Below are 26,907 nucleotides of genomic sequence, written 5' to 3'. Positions count from 1 at the left end.
TACTTAGATTTCAGTAAACGTTAAAGAACCCCAGGTGGTCGTAATTTCCGGAGTCCTCCACTACGGCGTGCCTCATAATCAGAAAGTGGTTTTAGCACGTAAAAACCCATAATTTAATTTCATAAACTCGTGTTTAGAAACTTGTAATCGACTATACGGTCATTTCTTCAGGTAGTTTGTGTGCCAAGAAGGAACTGGCATATCAGTCTCCGAATTCACATGTTCAAGAAAGAGCGCATTGTGCTATCATTTAGGTGTTCAGAAACTTATGTACCATGGCGTTTGAGTTCTGCGACAAGCTATGTTTCTCGGACTTCCAGTAATCTAAACAGACCCCATAAAGTATTTCTTAGTTACCTAGGCAATATCAAATGTTACCAGTAATTTTAATTCGTACAGCAAGACAGGTCCCGCTACCCATATTACAATTCTGCAGCGTCAGATTGTCCCCTTTTATGGCAAGCATTCGAAAGAAATGTTCCATGCAGGGGAATCGGGAGAGCCTGAAACGAACCTTAACATGTAGTTACAGTCGCAAGAATGATGAGTACGGGTGTGTGTTTAGTCGATGTTTTCTGGGAGGAATGGAACATCGCCCGATTGCAGAGTATTCAGTATTCGCGAATTTGAATGCTTTTTGAATAGCTTACGATTTCTTCGCATTGCTAGCTCTGTAGTGTGGAACAGTAAACAGAAACAAATTGAAGCAAACGTATGCCGCACCTTATGAGGACTGGGGCTTGTGCCTGGCGATCCCTCGGAACAAAGCATGGTTCACCGACAGACGTGCAGCTGTAGGGTGTTATTCACGCTTTGTCGTTTGCTCAAGGCGACTAAGCCGGTGTCACCCGAGACTAAGGGGCAAGCAGTTATGTTCCGTATCACCAGCTTTTTGACAGCACAGAGATGATAGGCGAGACGAGTGCCTGCGCGGACTACGACTGGACCTGGCATTGACGGTAACGCGTAAATAATGACAGCTCACTGCAACACGACAACGCCGCCCTCCGACCGCCGCGAAGGCCAGTCTGCCGACGCTGGCAAGTTGACCGTTACGGAGAGGCAACTAATTGATGAAAGGGGCCATTGTCGAGGACTCCAATGGAAACGGCGTCGACATCAGCTTCAGTGTTTGCCACGTGGTCGCCTCGTATGCGGGGTCGAATATTCAACTTTGGGGGCGGAAGTCCTGCGGGAAGGTGCGATGTCAGGTCGGGATATTGTTAACGGTTCGGCTTTTGTGACTGCCCGAGAAGCAGAACAGTGAATCCCCTCGACGAGTTAGAGGGGGATATATACGAGACGAAAAGCGGATCAGGACTGTTTTTCAGGCTCAGACATGCAAAACCTTTAGCATGTAGTGAACTCCGATAGTCTTCAATGCGTCTTTGTAAAGCTCGACCATGTACATATATATATAAACCTTTTTCTCATACCTTGAACGTGGCTAAAGTCCTTTGTTTCTCCTGGAACCTGGCACAGCACCATCCATGGAACCTTCAAGGCCACACTGACCCCCGATTTCACAACAGTAATTGGCCGCTTATTGGATCGGTCGGCGGTGTCTACTTCTGTGTGGTGAGTGCTACGTACTTGCTTCTCTTTTCGCCAAACTCATTAGCGCAGGCAGTCGGTAGTGGTGTTTGTGGTTAGTGATTTCGTCTCGCAGACCAAGCATTAAGTGTTTCGTGGGCTAGATTACTAGTGGGGAAGGAGCGCGGCGAGCACAGTAAGCAAGGATATCCTTAAAGTTAACAAAATTCTCACATGTTGTGAGCAAATTGGGCATTTCGTTTGGCCCTGCGAAAGGCATAAGGTGACAATCAGAGCTTTCGCAGAATGAGGAGACGAGTTGGGAGAAGGCTAGTGAGGCTAGAAAATCGTTTCATGAAAAAAGAGCGTGAGGAATGCGAATAATGCGTGCTGATGATAGCGATAAGCACGTTCTAAGTCCTAATGTTGTAGTTAATATGAGAATGAACAAAAGCGAAACAAATAAGAAATATGGTCGCGCTTCGATTAAAACGCGTATTCCGTATGCCATTTTCTTTTTCACATTAGCTATGTGAAAGCGAAATTTAAGATGGCGATCAAATTCCACACCTTAATAGGTGCAATGATCAAGTGCAGTGATTAGGTAATGGTTGATGGGAACAGACTGAATGAACTCTGGCGATCGCTGATGTGAGGAAATGACGACAAAATTTGTCTTATTATGGTTAATCTGCAGCTTGCTAAGTTCACACCATGTGGAAATTTTCACGAGATCTTCGTTCGGCTTACGTGTTAGCATTGATATACTATTGTTAGAACTAAATATATGATGATGTGTGGTGTTTTGTGGCGCAAGAGCCAGGTTTGGCCAAAGAGCGCCATGACAAGTGGTAGTGTTAACGATGTATTATGGAAGATGTGACTTGGCTGTAAGGTGGCCTAAAAATAGTCGCTGTAAAGTGCGTAAAATCTGTGTACTATAAAGTTATGGCGATGACTAATGACCAATACTATGAACATTAAAATCCATCGTAGAAAAATGATGCAAAATAAAAAAATATATAGGATGGTAAAATTACTTGGAGCACTGCTGCCTCGCCAGAGCCCTTGAAACACAAGGGCCTAGAGGCATGTGCTGTACTAAAGAGCTATCGCAGTGGCATCCTCTGAAGAGAGGACCCGCTACGAACATGTGGGGCTAAAAACATGCAAGACAACATCTTTCAGAAAACTTGGGACTGCGTTGGTGTCAAATAAAGGTTCTGGGCCGAGTAGCATTACGGGATGAAGGGGGATGTACTGCCGGTATGCTAGGGAAAAATGTTTCCTTCTTTCAGATTCGGCTTCTCGACACTCCAGTAGGACGTGGAGGACGGTCAGCCTCTCCCCGCACCTACCGCAGGTTGGAGGCTCGTTTCCCGTGAGTAAAAAGTTATGTGTGCCAAAAGTGTGTCCTATTCTTAGATGGCAGAATAGGACATCTGTTCGGCGGGATATTGTTACAGGAGGCCCGAAACCTAATTGTGGTTTTATTACATGCAGTTTATTATTTATTTCTTCGTCCCACATGCGTTGCCAGTGGTTTCATAGTTTCCTTCTTAAGAAAGGCTTCAGGTCTGTGACAGCGACCGACGCAGTAGGATTAACTGCATGCAGTGATGTTGATGTGGCCATCTGGCCGGCTAGAACGTTTCCCTCGATGCCCCTATGTCCAGGCACCCAGCATATGATCACATGTTGGTTAGATATATATGCTTTACACAGTACGGAGTAGAGTTCAATAAATACTGGATTTTTGTGATTATAGAAAGACATCAAGGCCTTCACAACACTGAGGGAGTCCGTATATATAACTGATTTCTGGAGTTGTGATTTATTTATGTGCTTTACGGCCGACAGCAGCGCGTAGGCCTCAGCCGTAAAGATACTAGTTTCCGGATGCAGTACGTCGGATTCCGAGAAGGATGGACCGACGGCTGCATAAGACACCCCATCGCGTGACTTAGATGCGTCTGTGTAGAACTCTGTGCAGGAGTATTTTTGTTGGAGCTCCCGGGAATGCATTTGGATTTCAATCTCTGGAGCATGCTTTGTGACTTGCACGAAAGATATATCGCATTGTATGAGCTGCCACTCCCACGGAGGTAGCAGCTTGGCTGGATGCATTAGGCGGAGCTCGAGGAGTGCAACATGCATTTCTTCACTAAGCTCCCTCACACGCAGCGAGAAAGGCTGTCTTAGGGAGGGACGATTGCGCAAGAGTGTAGCATATGTCGTTTTGTTAACGGTATTAAAACAGGGATGTTGAGGATTTGAGTGGACTTTCAGAAAATATGTTTGGCTGATGTATGTTCGCTGCAGATGAAGTGACCATTCATTTGATTCTGCATATAAACTTTCAATGGGACTTGTCCTGAAAGCTCCAGTGGCCAGTCGGATTCCTAGATGGTGGACTGGGTCTAGCATCTTTAGCGCGCTCGGTGCTGCAGAATGATAGATCACGGCACCGTAGTCCAAGCGTGTTCGAATGAGGCTCTTGTAAAGATTCATTAAATATTTCCTGTCGCTGCCCCATGTTGTGTGGAATAACACTTTAAGTAAATTCGTTGTTTGTAAGCATCTGACCTTGAGGTACTTTATGTGTGAAATAAAAGTTAATTTATCATCAAGTATGATGCCTAAGAACTTTTTTTCTTTGTTCACAGGAATTCGCTGACCATACATTTCGATACTGGGTTCTGGAATGATCCCTCTCTTTCTTGTGAAAAGCACACAAGAACTTTTGTTGGGGTTCACTTTAAATCCCTTTTCTTCTGCCCATTTCGACACTTTGTTCAAGCACTGTTGTACTTGCCTCTCACATACTGTAAGGTTACTGGACTTGAAGCCTATCTGTATATCGTCTGCGTAAACAGAATAAAAAATGGCTGGCGGTAATGAAGCACGAAGGGTGTTCATTTTCACGATGAAGAGCGTGCAGCTGAGCACGCCTCCTTGAGGTACACCAGTTTCCTGTGTAAGAGGACGTGAGAAAACATTGCCGACTTTTACCCCGAAGGTACGAGTGGACAAATAGTTTTCTATTAGGATTAGCATATTACCATGGATTCCCATTTCTGACAGGTCTCTCAAGATTCCGTAGCGCCAGGTTGTGTCGTATGCTTTGTCCATATCAAGGAATATAGATAGGAAAAACTGTTTGTGTACAAGTGCGTCACGGATGTTTGCTTCAATACGTACAAGGTGATCAGTTGTGGAGCGCCCTTCCCTGAAGCCACTCTGATAGGCATCAAGCATTTTTCTCTGTTCAAGGAAATGAATGAGTCGCCGGTTAATCATTTTTCAAATACCTTAAAGGCAACTTGTGAGGGCTATCGGGCGGTAACTTGCCGCCAAGGGAGGGTCTTTGCCCTGCTTTAGAACAGGGACCACAATCACTTCTTTCCATGTGGATGGGAGGTATCCCGTAGTCCAAATAGCGTTGAAAAGTGTGAGAAGTGTAAGTTGTGTGTCAGTATGTAAGTTTCTGATCATTTCATACATGACTCCGTCAGGTCCTGGTGCAGAGCTTTTGCATGTGTTCAAGGCAGCTCTCAACTCAGCAATACTGAAAGGTCGGTTATAAGGTTCATTCTGTGTGGATTTTCGTGTTATTGGCTTACGTTCTTCAATTTGTTTGTATTTCAAAAAGGATTGCGAATAATGGTTTGAACTCGACACGCTCTGAAAGTATTCCCCAAGTGAGTCTGCCTGATCTTTCAGTGTTTCACCTTGTGTGTTTACCAAAGGAAGTGAATATGTTTGTCGCCCTTTTATCCTAATAACTTTGTTCCAGACTTTGGCCTCATCTGTATAGGAATTTATACTCGATAAAAACTTTTCCCAACTTTCTCTTTTAGCCTGTCGGCGGGTTCTCCTGCCTTGAACCCCACGCTTTGTTCTGGTTTTTACGAGCGATCCTACAATCGTCGTTCCACCCCAGGCACGCCGTTTCCATGCCAGGCCATTTACTTCTCACATGCATTGTGATGCGGCATCTATTATAAAGGCTGTAAAATACTCAACAGCAGCATCGATTCCTAACGAGGACATGTCATCCCATGATATACTAGTTAGGGTTCGGAATTTCTCCCAGTCAGCTGTGTCAACCTTCCACCTAGGAGCCTGTGGTGGATATTCGTTTTCTTTAGGTGATCTTAGCAGTATGCGGAAGTGGTCACTTCCGTAAGGATTGTTGTTAACCTCCCACTCAAGTTCATACAGTAGCGACGGGGAAACTATGCTCAGATCAATTGAAGAAAAGGTATTGTTTGCAAGACAGTAATAAGTGGGTTTCTTCTTATTCAGCAAGCACGCACCTGAAGAAAAAAGGAACTGTTCAACAAGTCGTCCTCGCGCATCTATACGAGGGTCGCCCCACAGGTAGTTGTGTGCATTGAAATTGCCAAGAACAATATAAGGTTCTGGCAATTCATATATGAAGGACTGAAATTCATATTTAGTTAATTTGTAATGTGGGGGTATGTAGAGCGAGCACACAATAATAAGTTTGTTTTGGAGAACAGCACGAACCGCCACTGCTTCAAGGGGCGTTTGTAGCTGTAAAGGTTGACACGCTATACTTCTATGAGTGACAATGGCAACACTGCCCGATGATGCGACGGCATCATCGCGATCATTGCGAAAAGGTATATATTGTTGGAGAAAGTTCATGTGTTTGTTTTTTAAGTGTGTTTCCTGTAAACACAGCACTTTTTGATTGTGTTTTTGGAGGAGTTCCTGCACATTATCAAGGTTTCTAAGACCTCTGACGTTCCATTGAATTATCTGCGTATCCATGTTGGTAGTAAATAGGTGCTGTGTGTACAGAAAAGAAGTAGTGATTATGTAAATTACAGAGATTAAATTACAGAGCCCTTTCGAGGCCCTGTAACGGGAGTTCTGCCCTTTCTGGAGCGTTCGAGGGAACCTCGCCGCTCCTTAGACACTTGGCGCGCCGTGGGGATAGGTGTAGTGTCCATTGCCTCATGTGAGGCGCCGGACACGTGCTCTTGTGAGCGAGAAGTTACCAGGGAAGGTCCCGCCTTGGAGGGCAAGACCGCTGCGCCCACCAGCCCGGAGGTCGATGGGGCTCCCTGGGGGATTTGGCTGCGCCGGCCGTTGCCAGCGCTGGAAGGGACCTGGGAGGTTGAGGCAGCCTCGGCTGCGCCCACCTTCGGGGTCGATGGCCCCTTCTCCTCGGTTGACGGAGCAACGCTAGCTGCAACCGCCGCGGGGGCAGATGGCGTAACTGCCGACTCACTGACTGTGGGTCGGACAGCCGCTGCAAGCCTTTGTGTCGCTGCCCCCTGACGCGTCACATCGGCAAAGCTTTTCTTGGGCAGGTATGAAACCCACCTGCGTGCCTCTTTGAAAGCAATATTTTCTTTTATTTTTATGGTCACTATTTCGTTTTCTTTTTTCCAAGACGGGCAGGAACGCGAGTACGCGGCATGCTCGCCATCACAGTTGACACAGTGTGGGGTATTCTGGCATGTTTCAGAGGAGTGTTCGTTTTCACTACACTTGGCACAAGTCATCCGGCCTCGACAGTTCTGTGAGCTGTGGCCGAACCTTTGACACGAAGCATCTCAGAGGATTTGGTACATATGGCCTAACACGAATCTTGAGGTACCCGACCTCGATGGTGTCGGGCAAAACACTAGAGCCGAAAGTAAGTATTAGGTGTTTTGTCTGAATTTCTTTCCCTTCCCGCCTCATCTTAATTCGTTTTACACTGATGACATTCTGATCACTCCAGCCCTCCAGGAGTTCAGTTTCAGATAGCTCTAGCAAATGAGCATCGGAGACGACGCCGCGGGCGGTATTCATGGTTCGGTGGGGAGTAACTGTAACCGGAACATCGCCAAAGGACACTAGTTTAAGTAGTTTTTCATGCTGTTTCTCATCGCGAAGCTCCAGTAGGAGATCGCCGCTTGCCATTTTCGACGCTTTGTAGCCAGGTCCTCAGACTTCAGTGAGGGATTTCGATACCAGAAAAGGTGAAATCATTCTCACCGTCTTTCCAGATTGATTAGAGTGGACGAAGTGAAAGCGGGGAAAGTTACATGTTCGGTTGCCCGAAAATTGAAAGACTTCGGTGCGCCCTTGTTTAGGAGGGCGATCAGGAAGTGGGGGAAAAGAATTTTCCATGAATAGGCATAATAATTTCGGCAACAGCACCGACTGCCCACCATGGAGCCCAACGAAGGGGATGCGGCAGAGCTTGCATGCAAGTCTGCACGATGCCAGTCGTACGCCGCCACTATAACCAAATATGGTGTACCCAAGGTTGGATAGCCACACAGGGTTAACCCTTGGCGCCAAGAAGAAGGAAGTAAATAGAAGAGAGAAGGAGACAGGAAAGGTGGAAAGTAAGAAAAAGACGTAGGTTGTAGGGAGAGAGAGACAGGAAAAGGCGACTGCCGATGTCCTCCAGGTGGGTCAGTCTGGAGGTGCCGTCTATGTGAAGCCGAGGCCGAAGAGGTGTGTTGCCTCCGCCGGGGGGCCTTAAAGGTCCAAGCACCCAGCGTCGGCTCAACCCCCAGGATCCCCTTTTCCCCAGACACGGCTAAGCCGCGCACGGCTACACGCGGGAGGCTCCAATCCTCGTGTGCTCGGGTACGTGGTGTCGCAACGCACCAAACGCCTGCTGACGCAGACGCCCCTGCGGGGAGAACTAAATATAGTAGTGTCATCAGCGTACAGAATACACTTCGATGAGGAGGGGCTGCTAGGCAGATCATTAATATAAGTTAGGAAAAGTAGAGGACCTAATATGGACTCCTGTGGTACACCAATGTTACTAGTAGCTGCTTTAGAGTAGTACCCAGAAATGTTGACGACTTGTTTCCTATCTTGCAAGTAACCGCGGATTAGAAGTAGAGGAGGACCAGTTATTCCAATGGCATCAAGTTTAGCACACATAATTGCATGCCTAATTGTGTCGAAGGCCTTGAATAGGTCAGCGAATATAGGGGAGGCAAATTTATTTTCATCAATTGCTTTTGGAGATAATCAGTAAGAGATATAAGTGCTAGATTAGTTGAAAAGTCAGAACGAAAGCCGAACTAAAAAGGGGAAAAAGTACTAAATTTATCTAAATATTTTGTTAGACGCCTTTCGATAAGTTTTTCAATAACTTTATTTAAAAATTGAAGCAAGCAAATGGCTCTATAATTATGTGTAAGCATGCGATCACCTTTTTTGAAAACGGGAATGACTCGACCGCGTTTGAGTTCACGTGCAAAAACACCGGCTTCAAAAATCAGGTTAATAACAGCTGAGAGGATGTTGTCGGTATGCTGCGCGATCATTTTGATGCGGTAAGCGTTAATATTATCTAGACCAGCACTAGTGGCTTCAAGATCACCTAATTACTAAACTTACTTCATCAGGTGCTGTTGGAAAAAGGAAAAATGAATGAAGTAAGTGTTTAAACTATATGTGTCAGCATGAAGCGGAAAAAGAAGTGCTATTGAAGAAAGAATCACAAAAGGCATTCGCAATATCAAGCGGAATAATGCATTCCATGTCATTGTGAATGATTTTCGAAATGACGTTCTGAGAGTGAAGGTTTAAAAATGTGTTAACTATTTCCCACATTTTCCTAGTGTTATTACCACATTATGTAATTTTTTGGTCGCTATAATTCCACGTCGCACTTCTCAGCTGTGCAGAAAGTCAGCTGGAAAGTTTTTTTTGTACCGCGCAAGTAGTTTACTATTGAAAGGTTGCGTCTTTGTTTTTTTATACAAATTTTCGCGACACTGCATTGCTCTCACAAGGCTATATATAAGCCAAGGATTATGTGGCGATGATACCTCTTTTCTGCGTATTATTATGAGAGTGAGAGTTGAAATGCCATTAAAGTGACGTTAAAAACTCCGAAAAAGCTTTTTGAGGTTCACTAGATGATACAACTTCCAAGCAGTCAGTTTTAGTTACACTATCAAGGAACATGTCTTTGTCAAGTACAACTCTGTAGAATGACGTGTTAGATAGGGCTGAGTGATTGCGAGGCATAGATCGATAGGAAAGTGATCGGTTACATCAGTAGTACCAATGCCAGCGTCAGGTGGATCTGTTAAGTTCATTAATGCGTGATCAATAAAGGTGTCATCAGCAATGTTAGGACAACGAGTAGGGAGAGAAATTAGATTCATATCCAAAACTATGGAAAATGCCTGAATAACTAGAAGAAATAGAAGAATCGGTATCTATGAGGTTAGGATTGATATGGCCCATGATTATTGCGTTACAAATAGCGCATGATATTTTTCCCATGGTTTAATCAAGCGCACTACCGAAGCCAGTAAATAATGAAGAAGGTGAGAGCTAAATGCAGCCAAACACTAAGTTCTTGCTGCCTATACTGAGGACGGACGAATCAAATTCAACAAATACAGATTCACAGTTAGTAATATTCAACTCCAAGTCAGGCCGTCGTTTATATGGAATCTTAGATGAGACAAATATAGCTGAGCCGCCGCGATTACTCGTCTCTCTGTGAGAATATTCAGAAGTGTAAGAGTTAAAGCAGAATAGGTCCTTGTCATCATTACTAATCCAGGTTTCAGACACACATATTATTGAAAATGTGCTGGTAAGTGTCGAAAACAGATGCTCAAAAACATCAAATTCTTGCGGAGACTTCTAGCATTGAAGTGAATAGTTGAATCTTAGTCAAGTCACACGACATGAATTTATTCAGCGCAGATATTAACAGGTAAGAATCCATGATGGATGGTAATGACATTTAAGAAAGGACAGACTCATCAGAAAGGACACACTCATCAGCAATGCGACAAACTCGGCTCTCATTTGTCTTTCTAGCATTAATCGGACGATTCTCCGTCCATAAGTTGTACCATTTGTTGGCTTGTTTTAGCTCCAGTGTTTTGGAAAGGAGTGCCTTATTTTGTTGTGTCAAGTGGTCCTTAACAAATACAGGAAAGTTGTCACATTTGCCGATGTCATTCAAACAGAGCCGTGACTTTCGTGCCTTGCTGATGAAATAATTCTTTTTCGTTCGAGAACAGAATCTAGCAATTAAGCTTTTATTACCCATATCTTTAGTAGAAACTCGATTAACAACATCGAAATCAGCGGAAGTCACGGGACATCAAAATTTCCTGCTCACAGTCTCCAAAACTGCAACATAGTCCTCGCCCTAGGTACAGGGAATGCCCCTGATTTCGATGTTGTTCATGCGAGAGTACTGCTCGAGCTCGGAGACCCTGCGGCAAAGTGAACAGTTTTCCGTTTTCAGGGCTTTGTTTTCTGCCACAAGTGAGGCCTTTTCACTGTACAGCTTGTCAACCAGATCGTTCAGAAACATTAGACTGGACTCAAGGCTGTCCCCGTGCATCTTTAGCTCCGGCACGACAACCCCAGATTAATTCACGTTAACGATAATCTTGTCAATAATGCGGTCAGTCATACGATCCGATTCATTCAGAAATCTCGATTCCAGTTCAATTGTCTTAGCGAGCTCGGCACAGGTGGTCATGTCTAACAGCGCTCAACTAAAAAAACACTAAGAACTTAATGCAAGTATACAAATAGCATCAAAACAGTTCTTGGCAGCAGCGCCGGTAACAGGATGACAATCTTGTCAATAATGCGATCAGTCATACGATCCGATTCATTCAGAAATCTCGATTCCAGTTCAATTGTCTTAGCGAGCTCGGCACAGGTGGTCATGTCTAACAGCGCTCAACTAAAAAAACACTAAGAACTTAATGCAAGTATACAAATAGCATCAAAACAGTTCTTGGCAGCAGCGCCGGTAACAGGATGACAAAGAAAACGACAGATAAAGTCGTTACCAACCTCTGCAAGCAGAAAGGAAAGCGTAAGCTGGTGCGCGAGCACTGCCGCTGCTGCCAAGACTGGTCGACAGCAGATGAAGATGGCCTTTAAGCAGCCATGCCGGGACAAGCGAGCACGACCCCATGGTCTTCTGTGAAGATCTTGCTTGGCAAGATAGCTTCCCTGATGACACGTGCCGTTGATCCAGCCAAATTCGGGGGGTCTTCTGAGAAGAACTTGCTTAACAAGATAGCCTGTACAAGCAGAAAGGAAAGCGTAAGCTGGTGCGCGAGCACTGCCGCTGCTGCCAAGACTGGTCGACAGCAGATGAAGATGGCCTTTAAGTAGCCATGCCGGGACAAGCGAGCACGATCCCATGGTCTTCTGTGAAGATCTTGCTTGGCAAGATAGCTTCCTTGATGACACGTGCCGTTGATCCAGCCAAATTCGGGGGGTCTTCTGAGAAGAACTTGCTTAACAAGATAGCCTGTACAAGCAGGAAGGAAAGCGTAAGCTGGTGCGCGAGCACTGCCGCTGCTTCCAAGACTGGTCGACAGCAGATGAAGATGGCCTTTAAGTAGCCATGCCGGGACAAGCGAGCACGATCCCATGGTCTTCTGTGAAGATCTTGCTTGGCAAGATAGCTTCCTTGATGACACGTGCCGTTGATCCAGCCAAATTCGGGGGGTCTTCTGAGAAGAACTTGCTTAACAAGATAGCCTGTACAAGCAGGAAGGAAAGCGTAAGCTGGTGCGCGAGCACTGCCGCTGCTGCCAAGACTGGTCGACAGCAGATGAAGATGGCCTTTAAGTAGCCATGCCGGGACAAGCGAGCACGATCCCATGGTCTTCTGTGAAGATCTTGCTTGGCAAGATAGCTTCCTTGATGACACGTGCCGTTGATCCAGCCAAATTCGGGGGGTCTTCTGAGAAGAACTTGCTTAACAAGATAGCCTGTACAAGCAGGAAGGAAAGCGTAAGCTGGTGCGCGAGCACTGCCGCTGCTTCCAAGACTGGTCGACAGCAGATGAAGATGGCCTTTAAGTAGCCATGCCGGGACAAGCGAGCACGATCCCATGGTCTTCTGTGAAGATCTTGCTTGGCAAGATAGCTTCCCTGATGACACGTGCCGTTGATCCAGCCAAATTCGGGGGGTCTTCTGAGAAGAACTTGCTTAACAAGATAGCCTGTACAAGCAGAAAGGAAAGCGTAAGCTGGTGCGCGAGCACTGCCGCTGCTGCCAAGACTGGTCGACAGCAGATGAAGATGGCCTTTAAGTAGCCATGCCGGGACAAGCGAGCACGATCCCATGGTCTTCTGTGAAGATCTTGCTTGGCAAGATAGCTTCCTTGATGACACGTGCCGTTGATCCAGCCAAATTCGGGGGGTCTTCTGAGAAGAACTTGCTTAACAAGATAGCCTGTACAAGCAGGAAGGAAAGCGTAAGCTGGTGCGCGAGCACTGCCGCTGCTTCCAAGACTGGTCGACAGCAGATGAAGATGGCCTTTAAGTAGCCATGCCGGGACAAGCGAGCACGATCCCATGGTCTTCTGTGAAGATCTTGCTTGGCAAGATAGCTTCCTTGATGACACGTGCCGTTGATCCAGCCAAATTCGGGGGGTCTTCTGAGAAGAACTTGCTTAACAAGATAGCCTGTACAAGCAGAAAGGAAAGCGTAAGCTGGTGCGCGAGCACTGCCGCTGCTGCCAAGACTGGTCGACAGCAGATGAAGATGGCCTTTAAGTAGCCATGCCGGGACAAGCGAGCACGATCCCATGGTCTTCTGTGAAGATCTTGCTTGGCAAGATAGCTTCCTTGATGACACGTGCCGTTGATCCAGCCAAATTCGGGGGGTCTTCTGAGAAGAACTTGCTTAGCAAGATAGCCTGTACAAGCAGGAAGGAAAGCGTAAGCTGGTGCGCGAGCACTGCCGCTGCTGCCAAGACTGGTCGACAGCAGATGAAGATGGCCTTTAAGTAGCCATGCCGGGACAAGCGAGCACGATCCCATGGTCTTCTGTGAAGATCTTGCTTGGCAAGATAGCTTCCTTGATGACACGTGCCGTTGATCCAGCCAAATTCGGGGGGTCTTCTGAGAAGAACTTGCTTAACAAGATAGCCTGTACAAGCAGAAAGGAAAGCGTAAGCTGGTGCGCGAGCACTGCCGCTGCTGCCAAGACTGGTCGACAGCAGATGAAGATGGCCTTTAAGTAGCCATGCCGGGACAAGCGAGCACGATCCCATGGTCTTCTGTGAAGATCTTGCTTGGCAAGATAGCTTCCTTGATGACACGTGCCGTTGATCCAGCCAAATTCGGGGGGTCTTCTGAGAAGAACTTGCTTAGCAAGATAGCCTGTACAAGCAGGAAGGAAAGCGTAAGCTGGTGCGCGAGCACTGCCGCTGCTGCCAAGACTGGTCGACAGCAGATGAAGATGGCCTTTAAGTAGCCATGCCAGGACAAGCGAGCACGATCCCATGGTCTTCTGTGAAGATCTTGCTTGGCAAGATAGCTTCCTTGATGACACGTGCCGTTGATCCAGCCAAATTCGGGGGGTCTTCTGAGAAGAACTTGCTTAACAAGATAGCCTGTACAAGCAGAAAGGAAAGCGTAAGCTGGTGCGCGAGCACTGCCGCTGCTGCCAAGACTGGTCGACAGCAGATGAAGATGGCCTTTAAGCAGCCATGCCGGGACAAACGAGCACGACCCCATGGTCTTCTGTGAAGATCTTGCTTGGCAAGATAGCTTCCTTGATGACACGTGCCGTTGATCCAGCCAAATTCGGGGGGTCTTCTGAGAAGAACTTGCTTAACAAGATAGCCTGTACAAGCAGAAAGGAAAGCGTAAGCTGGTGCGCGAGCACTGCCGCTGCTGCCAAGACTGGTCGACAGCAGATGAAGATGGCCTTTAAGTAGCCATGCCGGGACAAGCGAGCACGATCCCATGGTCTTCTGTGAAGATCTTGCTTGGCAAGATAGCTTCCTTGATGACACGTGCCGTTGATCCAGCCAAATTCGGGGGGTCTTCTGAGAAGAACTTGCTTAACAAGATAGCCTGTACAAGCAGAAAGGAAAGCGTAAGCTGGTGCGCGAGCACTGCCGCTGCTGCCAAGACTGGTCGACAGCAGATGAAGATGGCCTTTAAGTAGCCATGCCGGGACAAGCGAGCACGATCCCATGGTCTTCTGTGAAGATCTTGCTTGGCAAGATAGCTTCCTTGATGACACGTGCCGTTGATCCAGCCAAATTCGGGGGGTCTTCTGAGAAGAACTTGCTTAACAAGATAGCCTGTACAAGCAGAAAGGAAAGCGTAAGCTGGTGCGCGAGCACTGCCGCTGCTGCCAAGACGAGTCGACAGCAGATGAAGATGGCCTTTAAGTTGCGATGCCGGGACAAGAGCACCGCCCCATGGTCTTCTGTGATCTTGCTTGTCAAGATAGCTTCCTTGATGACACGTGCCGTTGATCCAGCCAAATTCGGGGGGTCTTCTGAGAAGAACTTAATAAGACAGCCTGTGCAAGCAGAAAGAAATGCGTAAGCTGGTGCGTGAGCCATGCCGCTGCTGCCAAGAGTGGTCGACAGCAGATGAAGATGGCCTTTAAGTAGCGATGCCGGGACAAGTGGGCGCCGCCCCATGGTCTTTTGTGAAGTTCTTCCTTGAAAAGATAGCTTCCTTGATGACACGTGCCGATGATCCAGCCAAATTCGGATAGTTTTCTAAGCAGAACTTGCTTAACAAGATAGCCTGTACAAGCAGAAAGGAATGCGTGAGCTAGTGCATGAGCACTGCCGCCACTGCAAAGACTGTCGCCAGAACTCTCCTAGTACAGAAAGGCACATTTTAGGAGAGTAGTTTTTGTTTTCTAACTGGCACTGTTTTGGAACATTAGTTTATTTAAAGGGCGAATTTTAGTTTTAAGGAAGGGTAAATTTTGAAGGCAAACGAGATGGCTATAGAGAAATTCAAAGTGCAGGATTTCCTTCTGATTTTTGCGGAGGTTGGCATTTCGGCCGGCTCAGCCAAAAGTAACGTAGTTCTCGACGTCATGAAGGCAGAAGATGTGACGGCCGAGGAAGATGACGAGGCTTGCAAAACCATTGTTTATTGCAAAGAAAAAGCAGATAAGTGCAAGAGGCGCACGAGGCGCGAGAGGCGCGAGCGTGAAGGAGAAGAGAGCCACGGGACGCGCGAGCATGAAGAAGCGGATATGCGCAAGCGTGGAGCAGAAATTCACGAGAAGCTTGCGCGAGATGCAGCACGACTGCACGCTTTTAGGATGCAAGAGCTTCAGCAGAAAACTCAGGCGCTTAGATGACAGATAGCGCGACGCCATCTCCACACATTCAGGTCGGACGAGTATATAGTCAATTTCCACGCCAGTTTTGAACGAGTGTGCGAGAAAGAGGGCGTAAGCCAGGATGCGTGGAGTGAGAGATTAGGAGCACCACTTCCGGTAAGTGGTGCTGCGTGTTCATGAACGGCTTGTCCGATGAAAAAGCTCGAGATTACGACAAGGCTAGGAGGGCTTCGTTCAGACACTTGTAAGTGACATGTCAGGCAGGCTTCGAAGGCCAGAACGGGAGAGAAAAAGCCGAGCCTGTCGAACGTAATTCTAGCACGGAAATGGTGTGTTAGGAAAGCTTCCAAAAAGCTGTGATGCAAGTGACGCACACACAAAGCGAAGATAACGGTGCTTTCGCCGCTTGAAAGACAGAAGGCTCCTTAGGTCATGTAAGTACGGAGGCGGCAATTTCGGCTAGCCTGCCGACCAAAGTCACCTATTGATTTTCGAATAGGTCAGGGCAAATGTTCAAGGAAAAAAGGCAGTTTTTCCCCATTAAAAACAGGGAGACTTTTTCTTTAAAGCGGGACAGGAATTGTTACTTCTCCGACATGAAAGCTTGCAAGGCAAAAGCATGGGAGGAGACTCAGACAGTGATAGTCGCATCCCCTATTAAGCAGCGGTCAGAGGACCAACGAGAGATTCCCGAGGCAGCTGCTCGCAGTGACGAGTCAAACGTGTTAGTAGCCGGAAGCGAGTGGAACGTAACTGCCAAAGAGAGCGGAGGATTTTCCTCACGAGGAACGGAGGCACAAACATGGTTAATCCGCCCGTCCGTTCCGCCCTCGTCCACCTGCATTCGGACGCCCAAAAGGTGGATCGTGTCGAAAAATTCGGTGCACGCTCAATCCGCACGAGCGGATCGCACGCACACTCCTAGTGGGCGACACGGCCTGTCTACAGCTGGCAACCATTCGGCGTAGCAATGATGTTCGCAGTTGGGAACTATTTTTGGCAGCAGACATCGCCTCCTTTACGTAGAGAAGGCGCTGCAGCAGACGACACTGGTAATTTTTTGCTGATGTAACTTCAAGATTCCGCGTCTCTGTGAAAATGCGACTATATGCTGCCACATTCTTTTCTGCAGCCGCATGTCTTTTATTGGCACCGTCATGCTCTTTCGAACACTGCACAGTCATGTGCGCCACCTTTTAAAGGTGTATAGCAATCGCATCGTGTCGCAACATGCGACATATTCTCAGATGATTACTTCCAGTGCGCGCTGCCTTGGTTGGTTGAGCACAACCTCTCGAATTATCCAACGCGCTGCGTTCTACGCCACGCGAAAGCGATAGTGTCGCCGGAACCTAATCGTCCATGGCTTTGTGTGTCCCCATAAAAGAAAAAGAAAGAAAAATAAAGTGGGGAAGCCCGCACCACCAGGTAGGCATGGCAGGCGTAAACCAATCAAAATAAATGAATAGGGGAAGCCTATGCCATCCGAAATAAAATTTATAGAAAAGCCAATTATTGAACGAAAAAATCAGACGCAAGCCTGTAGAAGTTTAGAAGAACAAAAATTGAGTATGAAGAAGAAGAGAAGTAGATGAGCGCAGGTTGGAAATTGTGCTACTAATGAGAAATCCAACAAACCCCCCCAACCACCCACCCACCGCTCCGGCTGCCATCTGCAGCACGGGCAAGTTTTATTGAATACAGCAAGTGAGCTTCCGCATGCCTGGCCCACGGTAGGCCAAGTAGCCGACATGGCAGGTCAGTGATTCTGCAGGTCGTAACGGTAGCCGCCCGGGGTAGGCCGGAGTCAATCAGGTGAGCAGCAGGACCCAGCAAGATGACCACACGATGGGGCGGGAGCAGTAGGTCCCGCAGATGAAGCCAATGGCCTTCTTTCCTGGACGTTTGGGATGCTCATGCTCTCTGCCATCACCTCCATACCTTAGCTTACTCGAGCCTCAGGCGTCGGCCTGCGCACTTTTTGGCGCCTGATGTTCCCGTCCTGCTGCATTCACTACCTACCTCTAGACGTCATCGCCGTCACCATAGCATGCCCTTCAAGTTTCAACACGCACTACTTGACACTATCTGGACTGGGTTGCAGCACAGGCCATTGGCTTCATCTGCGAGACCTACTGCTCCCGCCCCATCGTGTGGCCATCTCGCTGGGTTCTGCTACTCACCTAATCGTCCGAAATCCGTCTTCGGCGTGATGTTGCAGTTTCTGTAGTTCTGGTGAGAGCTTGTAAGAATAGGGAAAACGCCCATCTGTCACGGCATACAGCTGCGTAGGCCACCAAGACGTGCCTTTTTACCACTAAACATGCGTGTGAGGTTGAGAGTACAGCTTGCTGATATGCTTGCATTAGCTTGCTCATGCTTTTTTTTGTTCACCCTGCCTATTTTATAAGTGTGTTTAAAGTACTCGTATGTATCAAATGCTTTTTTTTACATATATTGTAACATGGTGTGACATAGCAAGGAGACTGAAGAAGAAGGGAACGAGGTTCGTCTCTGCATCGCGGGTCGACGCTTACGTTTCGTAAAGTGCATTAGCCTGGATCATCATTCAGCGTGTATACTAGTTACAGCAGCGTATACACGACAATTTGGTGGAGCTTGCTGGGTACACTCAACTTATGCAGGAGACCCCACTAGGCAGCAAGAACCTCGCCCCACAGTTGGAGTTGACTCCAGTTCAGCGCACAAGCCGCCGAGTCCGAGGTCTTGCCTTAGAAGTTGGAAACTTCCAGGAAAAAGTGATGGCTGGGACCACTGCCACTTCTACGGTAAGGGTGACACCGACTTATCTAACGCTGCTGAACTCCCAAGTGCCGACGGCTTTTCATCGCGACACTGCTTGCTGTCGACACGGCTTCCTGTCGGAGTTAGAGCGCGTGGCTGCGTTGAACGAGTGGGACAACAACTACAAGCTCAGGAACATCTACTTCAGCCTCCAGGTTGGTGCTAGCACGTGGCTTATGAACCGCGAATGTGCCCTGTCATCCTGGGCCTGAGTTCCGGCGCAAGCTACTGGTGACTCGCTCCAGCCCCGATCGCCGGGAAAAAGCAGACCGAGCACTTCAATCACGCGTTCAAAAGCCAAACGAGAGCGTCACGATATACGAGGAGGACATGACCCGTCTCTTTCAGCGTGCCGAACCGAGCATGTCGGTAGAAGGTGTGTCATCTGATGAGAGGCGTAAAGGAACAGCTCTTTGGCGGTCTTGTTGGGAGCATACCCAAGGTTGTTGCGGAGTTCCTCACCGAAGCCACCGCGATGGAGAAGACGCTTCAGCAACGGTCGAACATATACAACCGACAAGTAAATGCCGCCTGCACTGCGGATACGCCGGTAGGCTTCGGGTGCGACGTCGTCTTGCTTTGCGAGCTGATTCACTCAGTGGTTCGCGACGTGCTGCGGAAGCATCACGGTACGTCGCCACCTACAATCGGCTCCCTCGCCAGCGTCGAACGCAACGACGTACAGCAGGCACTGCAGGAACCTATTTCCAGCAGTGAAACACCACGTCTGCCAAGCGACTCCCGGCGCAAGATTTTCGCAGAAACGTTACTGAGCCCCGCCCAAGCTTTCGCACCTACTTATATTGCGTCGCCAGTCGAGTTGCAATCGGCGCAAGACACTCCGACAACCCCGCCACCGTACTTCGACAACCGCTTAACACCCGCGAGGAAATCAGAGGCTTGGCGAGCACCCGATCGACGAACGCTGTGCTACCACTGCGGCGAAGCTGGTCATTTCTATCGCGAGTTCCACTACCAACGACTTGGACGGCGGGGTTTTTCTATCGATTCGTCTCGACCTGGGTTAGGCCAAAGGCCTCCCGACATCGCAGAAGTCCTCGAACAGCAGCGCAGGCCGGGCACATCGCAGTGGCAATCACGCTCACTTTCACCGTGGCGATATTTCCCTGCTCGAGATACCAACTGGAGGACGACGCAAGGGAGATCACCAAGTCCACGACGGGAAAACTGACGTCAGCGACCTTTCAATGCAGGGCCGCTGATACTCGGCGCGCTGAAGACCTGTCGTGCCCACCGCAGAACAAAGAAAACACGACGACGCCAGAACCAGTTCCCGCGAACAAGATTTTACTGGACATGCCTGTGTTGGTCGACGGCAGAAAAATGAGCACACTTGTAGATACCGGCGCCAATTACTCTTTTCTTCGTAGCAAGCTGGCGAGCGTTCTGAAAAAAGTTACGGTGCCCTGGAATGGGGCACGAATTCGTACGGCAGCTGGCAACGTCGTCAAGCCGCTTGGCTTATGCACGGGCAGAGTAGAAATTCGCAGTGCTCCTTTTCTCGCCACTTGTCTGGTTCTACGTGAGCGTTCCCGCGATTTAATTCTTAGGATGGACTTCCTCCGAAAATCATCATCATCATCAGCCTGGTTACGCCCACTGCAGGCAAAGGCCTCTCCCATACTTCTCCAACAACCCCGGTCATGTACTAATTGTGGCCATTCCGTCCCTGCAAACTTCTTAATCTCATCCGCCCACCTAACTTTCTGCCGCCCCCGGCTACGCTTCCCTTCCCTTGGAATCCAGTCCGTAACCCTTAATGACCATCGGTTATCTTCCCTCCTCATTACATGTCCGGCCCATGCCCATTTCTTTTTCTTGATTTCAACTAAGGTATCATTAACTCGCGTTTGTTCCCTCACCCAATCTGCTCTTTTCTTATCCCTTAACGTTACACCTGTCACTCGTCTTTCCATAGCTCGTTGCGTCATCCTCAATTTCAGTAGAACCCTTTTCGTAAGCCTCCAGGCTTCTGCCCCGTAGGTGATTACTCGTAAGACACAGCTATTATACACTTTTCTCTTGAGGGATAGTGGCAACCTGCTGTTCAATATCTGAGAATGCCCGCCAAACGCACCCCAGCCCAATCTTATTCTTCTGATTATTTCCGTCTCATGATCCGGATCCGCCGTCACTACCTGCCCTAAGTAGATGTATTCCCTTACGACTTCCAGTGCCTCGCTGCCTATTGTAAATTGCTGTTCTCTTCCGAGACTGTTAAACATTACTTTAGTTTTCTGCAGATTAATTTTTAGACCCACTCTTCTGCTTTGCCACGCCAGGCCAGTGAGCATGCATTGCAATTGGTCCCCTGAGTTACTAAGCAAGGCGATATCATCACCGAATCTCAAGTTACAAAGGTATTCTCCATTAACTTTTATCCCCAATTCTTCCCAATCCAGGTCTCTGAATACCTCTTGTAAACACGCTGTGAATAGCATTGGAGAGATCGTATCTCCCTGTCTGACGCCTTTCTTTATTGGGATTTTGTTGCTTCCTTTATGGAGGACTACTGTGGCTGTGGAGCCTCTATAAGTATCTTTCAGTATTTTTACCTACGGCTCGTCTACATCCTGATTCCGTAATGCCTCCATGACTGCTGAGGTTTCGACAGAATCAAACGCTTTCCCGTAATCAATGAAAGCTATATATAAGGGTTGGTTATAATCCGCACATTTCTCTATCACCTGATTGATAGTGTGAATATGATCTATTGTTGAGTAGCCTTTACGGAATCCTCCCTGGTCCTTTGCTTGACAGAAGTCTAAGGTGTTCCTGATTCTATTTGCGATTACCTTAGTAAATAGTTTGTAGGCAACGGACAGTAAGCTGATCGGTCTGTAATTTTTCAAATCTTTGGCGTCTCCTTTCTTGTGGATTAGGATTATGTTAGCGTTCTTCCAAGATTCCGGTACGCTCGAGGTCATGAAGCATTGCGCAAACAGGGTGGCCAGTTTCTCTAAAACAATCTGCCCACCATCCTTCAACAAATCTACTGTTACCTGATCCTCCCCAGCTGCCTTCCGACTTTGCATATCTCCCAAGGCTTTCTTTACTTCTTCCGGCGTTACCTGTGGGGTATCGAATTCCTCTAGACCATTTTCTCTTCCATTATCGTCGTGGGTGCCACTGGTACTGTATAAATCTCTATAAACTGCTCAGCCACTTGAACTATCGCATCCATATTAGTAATGATATTGCCGGCTTTGTCGCTTAACGCATACATCTGATTCTTGCCAATTCCTAGTTTCTTCTTTACTGTTTTTAGGATTCCTCAGTTCCTGAGAGCATGTTCAATTCTATCCATATTGTACTTCCTTATGTCAGCTGTCTTACGCTTGTTGATTAACTTCGAAAGTTCTGCCAGTTCTATTCTAGCTGTAGAGTTAGAGGCTGTCATACATTGGCGTTTCTTGATCAGATCTTTCGTCTCCTGCGAAAGTTTCATGGTAACCTGCCTAACGGAGTTACCACCGACTTCCATTGCACACTCCTTAATGATGCCCACAAGATTGTCGTTTATTGCTTCAACACTAAGGTCCTCTTCCTGCGTTAAAGCCGAATACCTGTTCTGTAGCTTGATCCGGAATTGCTCTATTTTCCGTCTTACCGCTAACTCATTGATCGGCTTCATATGTACCAGTTTCTTCCGTTCCCTCCTCAGGTCTAGGCTAATTCGAGTTGTTACCATCCTGTGGTCACTGCAGCGCACCTTGCCGAGCACGTCCACATCTTGTATGATGCCAGGGTTAGCGCAGAGTATGAGGTCTATTTCATTTCTAGTCTCGCCGTTCGGGCTCCTCCACTCCCACTTTCAGCTATCCCACTTGCGGAAGAAGGTATTCATTATTCTGTTCCGCAAACTCTACTAATAACTCTCCCCTGCTATTCCTAGTGCCTATGCCATATTCCCCCACTGCCTTCTCTCCAGCCTGCTTCTTGCCTACCTTGGCATTAAAGTCGCCCATTTGTATAGTGTATTTAATTTTCACTCTACCCATCGCCCATTGCCGGCACCGGGATTCGAACCACGGACCTCTTGCACGAGAGGCGGGTGTTCTACCTCTACGCCACCACTGCACCGAGAATATGGCGCCATTATTGACCTTCGCGAGTGCTGCATTACTTTCGCGACACAAAGCGCAACAACACAGACAGACGCAATTGGACACAGATCCGCACTTGGCGTTTCGGATGACAGCATCACGATACCGCCGCGTGCGAGTGTTATGGTTCCGGTCAAGTCCAACGAGCTACAAGACGGTGACGCTATTGTAGAAGGCAACATTTCGATGTTGCTGACCCAAGGCATTTGTGTAGCGCGAAGCCTTGTGGAACTTCGTGAGAGCCAGACACCGGTCCTCGTTACCAACTTTACCTTTGAGCATCGGCACATTTTTCGTGGCACTGCCATCGCCTACGCCGAACCATCAACGGACATCGTCAAGTGCTTTGCTTCTGAGGTGGGCACAGACGACGGTTCGCTCAGAGACATCGATGTAAACTCCCAGCTTACGGACGGCCAAAAGAGGGTGCTGCAGGAACTCTTGAACGAATTCCGCGCGTACTTCGCTCGGTCTACTAAGGTGGGCCAAACGCCAATGACGAAGCACCGAATAACGACATCCGCCGACGCACGCCCCATCAAACAGCCTTATCGTGTCTCACCGAAAGAACGTGAGGGAATTCAAGCCTAAGGACATGCTAGATGATGGTGCCATTCGGTCTTCGCACAGTCCGTGGTCCTCCCCGGTCATTCTCGTCAAGAAAAAAGATGGAACGCTTCATTTCTGTGCTTATTATCGATGCCTCAACGACGTTACCAAGAAGGATCTGTACCCATATCACGTATCAATGACTCTTTAGAGAGGTTGCGGCGAGCTAGGTATTTTTTTGTCTCTCGATCTAAAGAGCGGTTACTGGCAAATTGAGCTAGATGAGCGAGACCGCAAAAAAAACTGCTTTCGTCACTCCTGATGACCTTTACGAATTCAGAGTGATTCCCTTCGGTCTCTGTTCGGCACCAGCAACTTTCCAGCGAGTGATAGACACCATTCTCGCTGGTATGAAGTGGCAAAGCTGCCTGTCTACCTCGACGACGTGGTTGCTTTTTCGGCGATATTTAACAACCACCTGTAACGACTGCGGCAAGTTCTCGAAGCAATCCGATCGGCTAACCTCACCCTTAAGCCTTAGAAGTGTCATTTCGGCTACAAGGAGCTCATGTTTCTGGGACACGTGGTCACAGCGGAAGGCGTTAGCACCAATCCCGTGAAAACTGCCGCTGTAGCCACGTTTCCAACACCAACCGACAAGAAAGGTGTCTGACGATTCCTGGGACTTTGCGCATACCAGCTGCGTTTCATCGAAATTTTTTCGAAGATCGAAGATGGTGGAGCCGCTGACTCACCTCGCGAGGGACGATGTACCGTTCGTCTGGGCCTCAGAGCAAGAGACTGCTTTCACCGAGCTTCTACAGAGTCTGGTGTCAGCACCAGTTTTCGCCTACTTTGACGAGGAGGCGGAAGTGGAAGTTCATGCAGACGCCTGTAACGTTGGTTTTGGTGCGGTGCTTGCACAACGGCAGGACGGTATTGAAACAGTGATCGCCTACGCAAGTCGCACACTCTCGCGTGCAAAAACCAACTACACCACCGCGGAGAAAGAGTGTCTTGCCGTCGTATAGGCGCTGGCCAAATTTAGACCTTACCTGGTCGACCTAACTTGTAACTTATCATCACTCGTTATGCTGGCTCGCAAATCTCCGCGACCTTTCTGGATGGCTGGCACGGTGGAGTGTACGTTTGCAGGAGTACGACGTGACGATCGTGTATAAGTCGGGCCGCATACACGAAGGCGCTGATGCACTCTCGCGCGCCTCTATCAACACTACAGACCACGACATTTAGGACGACGGCGCTTTCCTTGGGGCCGTAAGCGTTACTGATTTGTCCACACGGCAGCGTACAGACGCCGCACGACGGCCTATATTCGGACATCTGGAAGGACGAAACCCATTAATACCCCGGCATATCGCTCGAGGATTGTCGTCTTTTTGTTTACGACATGGCGTCTTGTATAAGAACTCCGCTGTCACCAACAAGACCTACATTTTGTTCGTTCCATCAGGCCTCCATGCCGATGTATTGTTCCCCTGTCATGACGAACCTCCGTCTGGCCATTTGGGCTTTACGCGAACGCTTGATAGAGTGCGCAAATCCTACTACTGGCCAAAACTTGCCGAGTGTGTTAAGCGGTACGTCCAAGCCTGCCGTGAATGCCAGCGCCGAATGTCGCCAGCTGTAAAGCCTGCGGGATTGCTGAATCCGATTGACCAACCTGGCAAGCCTTTCGACCATGTCGGCATGGATCTTCTCGGTCTGTTTCCACTGTCATCTTCTGGCAACAGATGCATAATTGTTGCCGCAGACTATTTAACGCCGTATGCTGAGACAAAGGCGCTGCCTCGAGGCACACCTTCCGAGGTTGCCCAGTTTTTCATACAGAACATCGTCCTACGGCATGGCGCCCCATCGCACGTGGTCACAGACCAAGGCAAAGCCTTTAAAGCACTTTTTTAAACTCAGCTGCATGACCCATCGAAGGACAACTGCCTATCATCCGCAAATAAGTGGCTTCACCAAACGATTGAACAAAACGATGACTGATATGCTGTCTATGTAGGTATACGTACAGCACAAGACGTGGGACGAGATGCTCCCTTACGTAACTTTTGCCTATAACAATGCTACGCCACAAGCAACACGCTCCATGCCGCTTTACCTTGTTTACGGCCGTGAAGTACAGACCATGTTAGAAGCAATGCTGCCGTGCGACAACATCGGTCATCTCGACCTCGCCCAAGATGCCGAACTTTTCGTGCAACGCGCGGAAGAAGCCTGTCAGCTTGCCCGAGTGCGAATAAAGAAACAACAGAGCGTCGATGCGCGCAGTTACAATCTTCGCCAACGACACTTCGAGTTCCAACCTGGTGATCAAGTTTTGGTCTGGACCCCCGTGTGCCCAAAAGTACTATCCGAGAAGCTTTTGAGTCGCTACTTCGGACCTTACAGTGTTGCAGTGAATTAGTGACGTGAATTACGAAGTCCTTCCGCACGAAAGCCAGTCTCCCCGACGTCGACAACCGCAATCTGAGATTGCGCACGTTGTGCGGTTTAAACCATACTATAGCCCCTAATATTAGACGTTTTCAGCCGCTTAAGTTAGTTTTTGTTGTTGCTCCTCCCTCAGTGCGTTGCGACTAGATCGCACACCACAGTCATTGGGACTATTACCTATGTGTTCGTTCTAGGCCATCTCGGTGCTGTCACGTCAAGCCTATGTACGTTTTTCTTTCTTTGAAGAGGGGGTAATGAATGACACATGGTGTGGCACAGCAAGGGAACTGAACAAGAAGAGAACGAGGTTTGTATTGACATCTAGCGTCGACGCTTACGTTTCGTAAAGTCCAAAAGCCTGGATCCTCATTCAGCGTGTATACTACAGCAGGGCATACACAACAATTTATAAAGCGACCAAAAATGAGGCATAGAACATGCATATTAGAAATGCAGTACCTCCTGCTCGTAAACTTTGTAAACAAAATATTGCCTTAAATGATGTGCTGAGTCATGGATGAAGTTCTCAACATGTGCAAAAAGGTTTTGCATAGGTGGTTACCTTGATGCAGAAAGGGATGAAAGGTTCAACAGCGAGTGTACAATTCATTATGACTGGCATAAAAGCAATTGTATGTATAGAGCTGACCTTATGCACATACATACTCACATGTTTTCAAGGACAATATTTAATTGACAGCAAATAATTTTTATTGCCCATAAGACAACTTATCTCGAGTTAAATTAAATATTTACATTTTTTCTTGCCGGCCTGGGTGGCCAATCTGTTTCCCCCTTACTTAGGCATACCTAATTTAGCATTCAAACAATGTACAAAATATTACAAAAGTGCACAAAATTAAGCAGTGCCATGACAGGCATGCTCCCTCTCTCAGCCATGGCGGCGAACAAGGATGATCGATTTCAGATTTTTCGATACTATCAGCATCATACATGCGTATTCTAGTTTGATTTATCTGGATGCATATGACAACTGAACTGTTTGATGCACAGGATGCATATGACAACTCAACTACTATAAGCTCTACTTAGGCTATTTGAGTTAGTTGGGCATGGACGGCATGTTGTCTAGGTATTTATGTAGTAACAACCTATCTAGCGGGTGCACAGGCATATTTTAGGAAAATGAAAAATGCATAGCAAAACATAAACATCTGGCTTGTACCTGTATTTTATTTGAAAGCAAACCGAGATTGTCAAGTGACGTAGCTTATCAGTGAGTTCAGTGACATCTTGTGGTGTGAAAAGGTGGATGTAGTAAGTGGTTTTGTGTTTGTCTCTCTTAATTAGTAGCTGCTTAACA

This window comes from Dermacentor andersoni, chromosome 5 (assembly GCF_023375885.2).
Source record: "Dermacentor andersoni chromosome 5, qqDerAnde1_hic_scaffold, whole genome shotgun sequence".
In the NCBI taxonomy this organism is placed as follows: domain Eukaryota; kingdom Metazoa; phylum Arthropoda; class Arachnida; order Ixodida; family Ixodidae; genus Dermacentor; species Dermacentor andersoni.
This window is presented reverse-complemented; position numbering follows the sequence as displayed.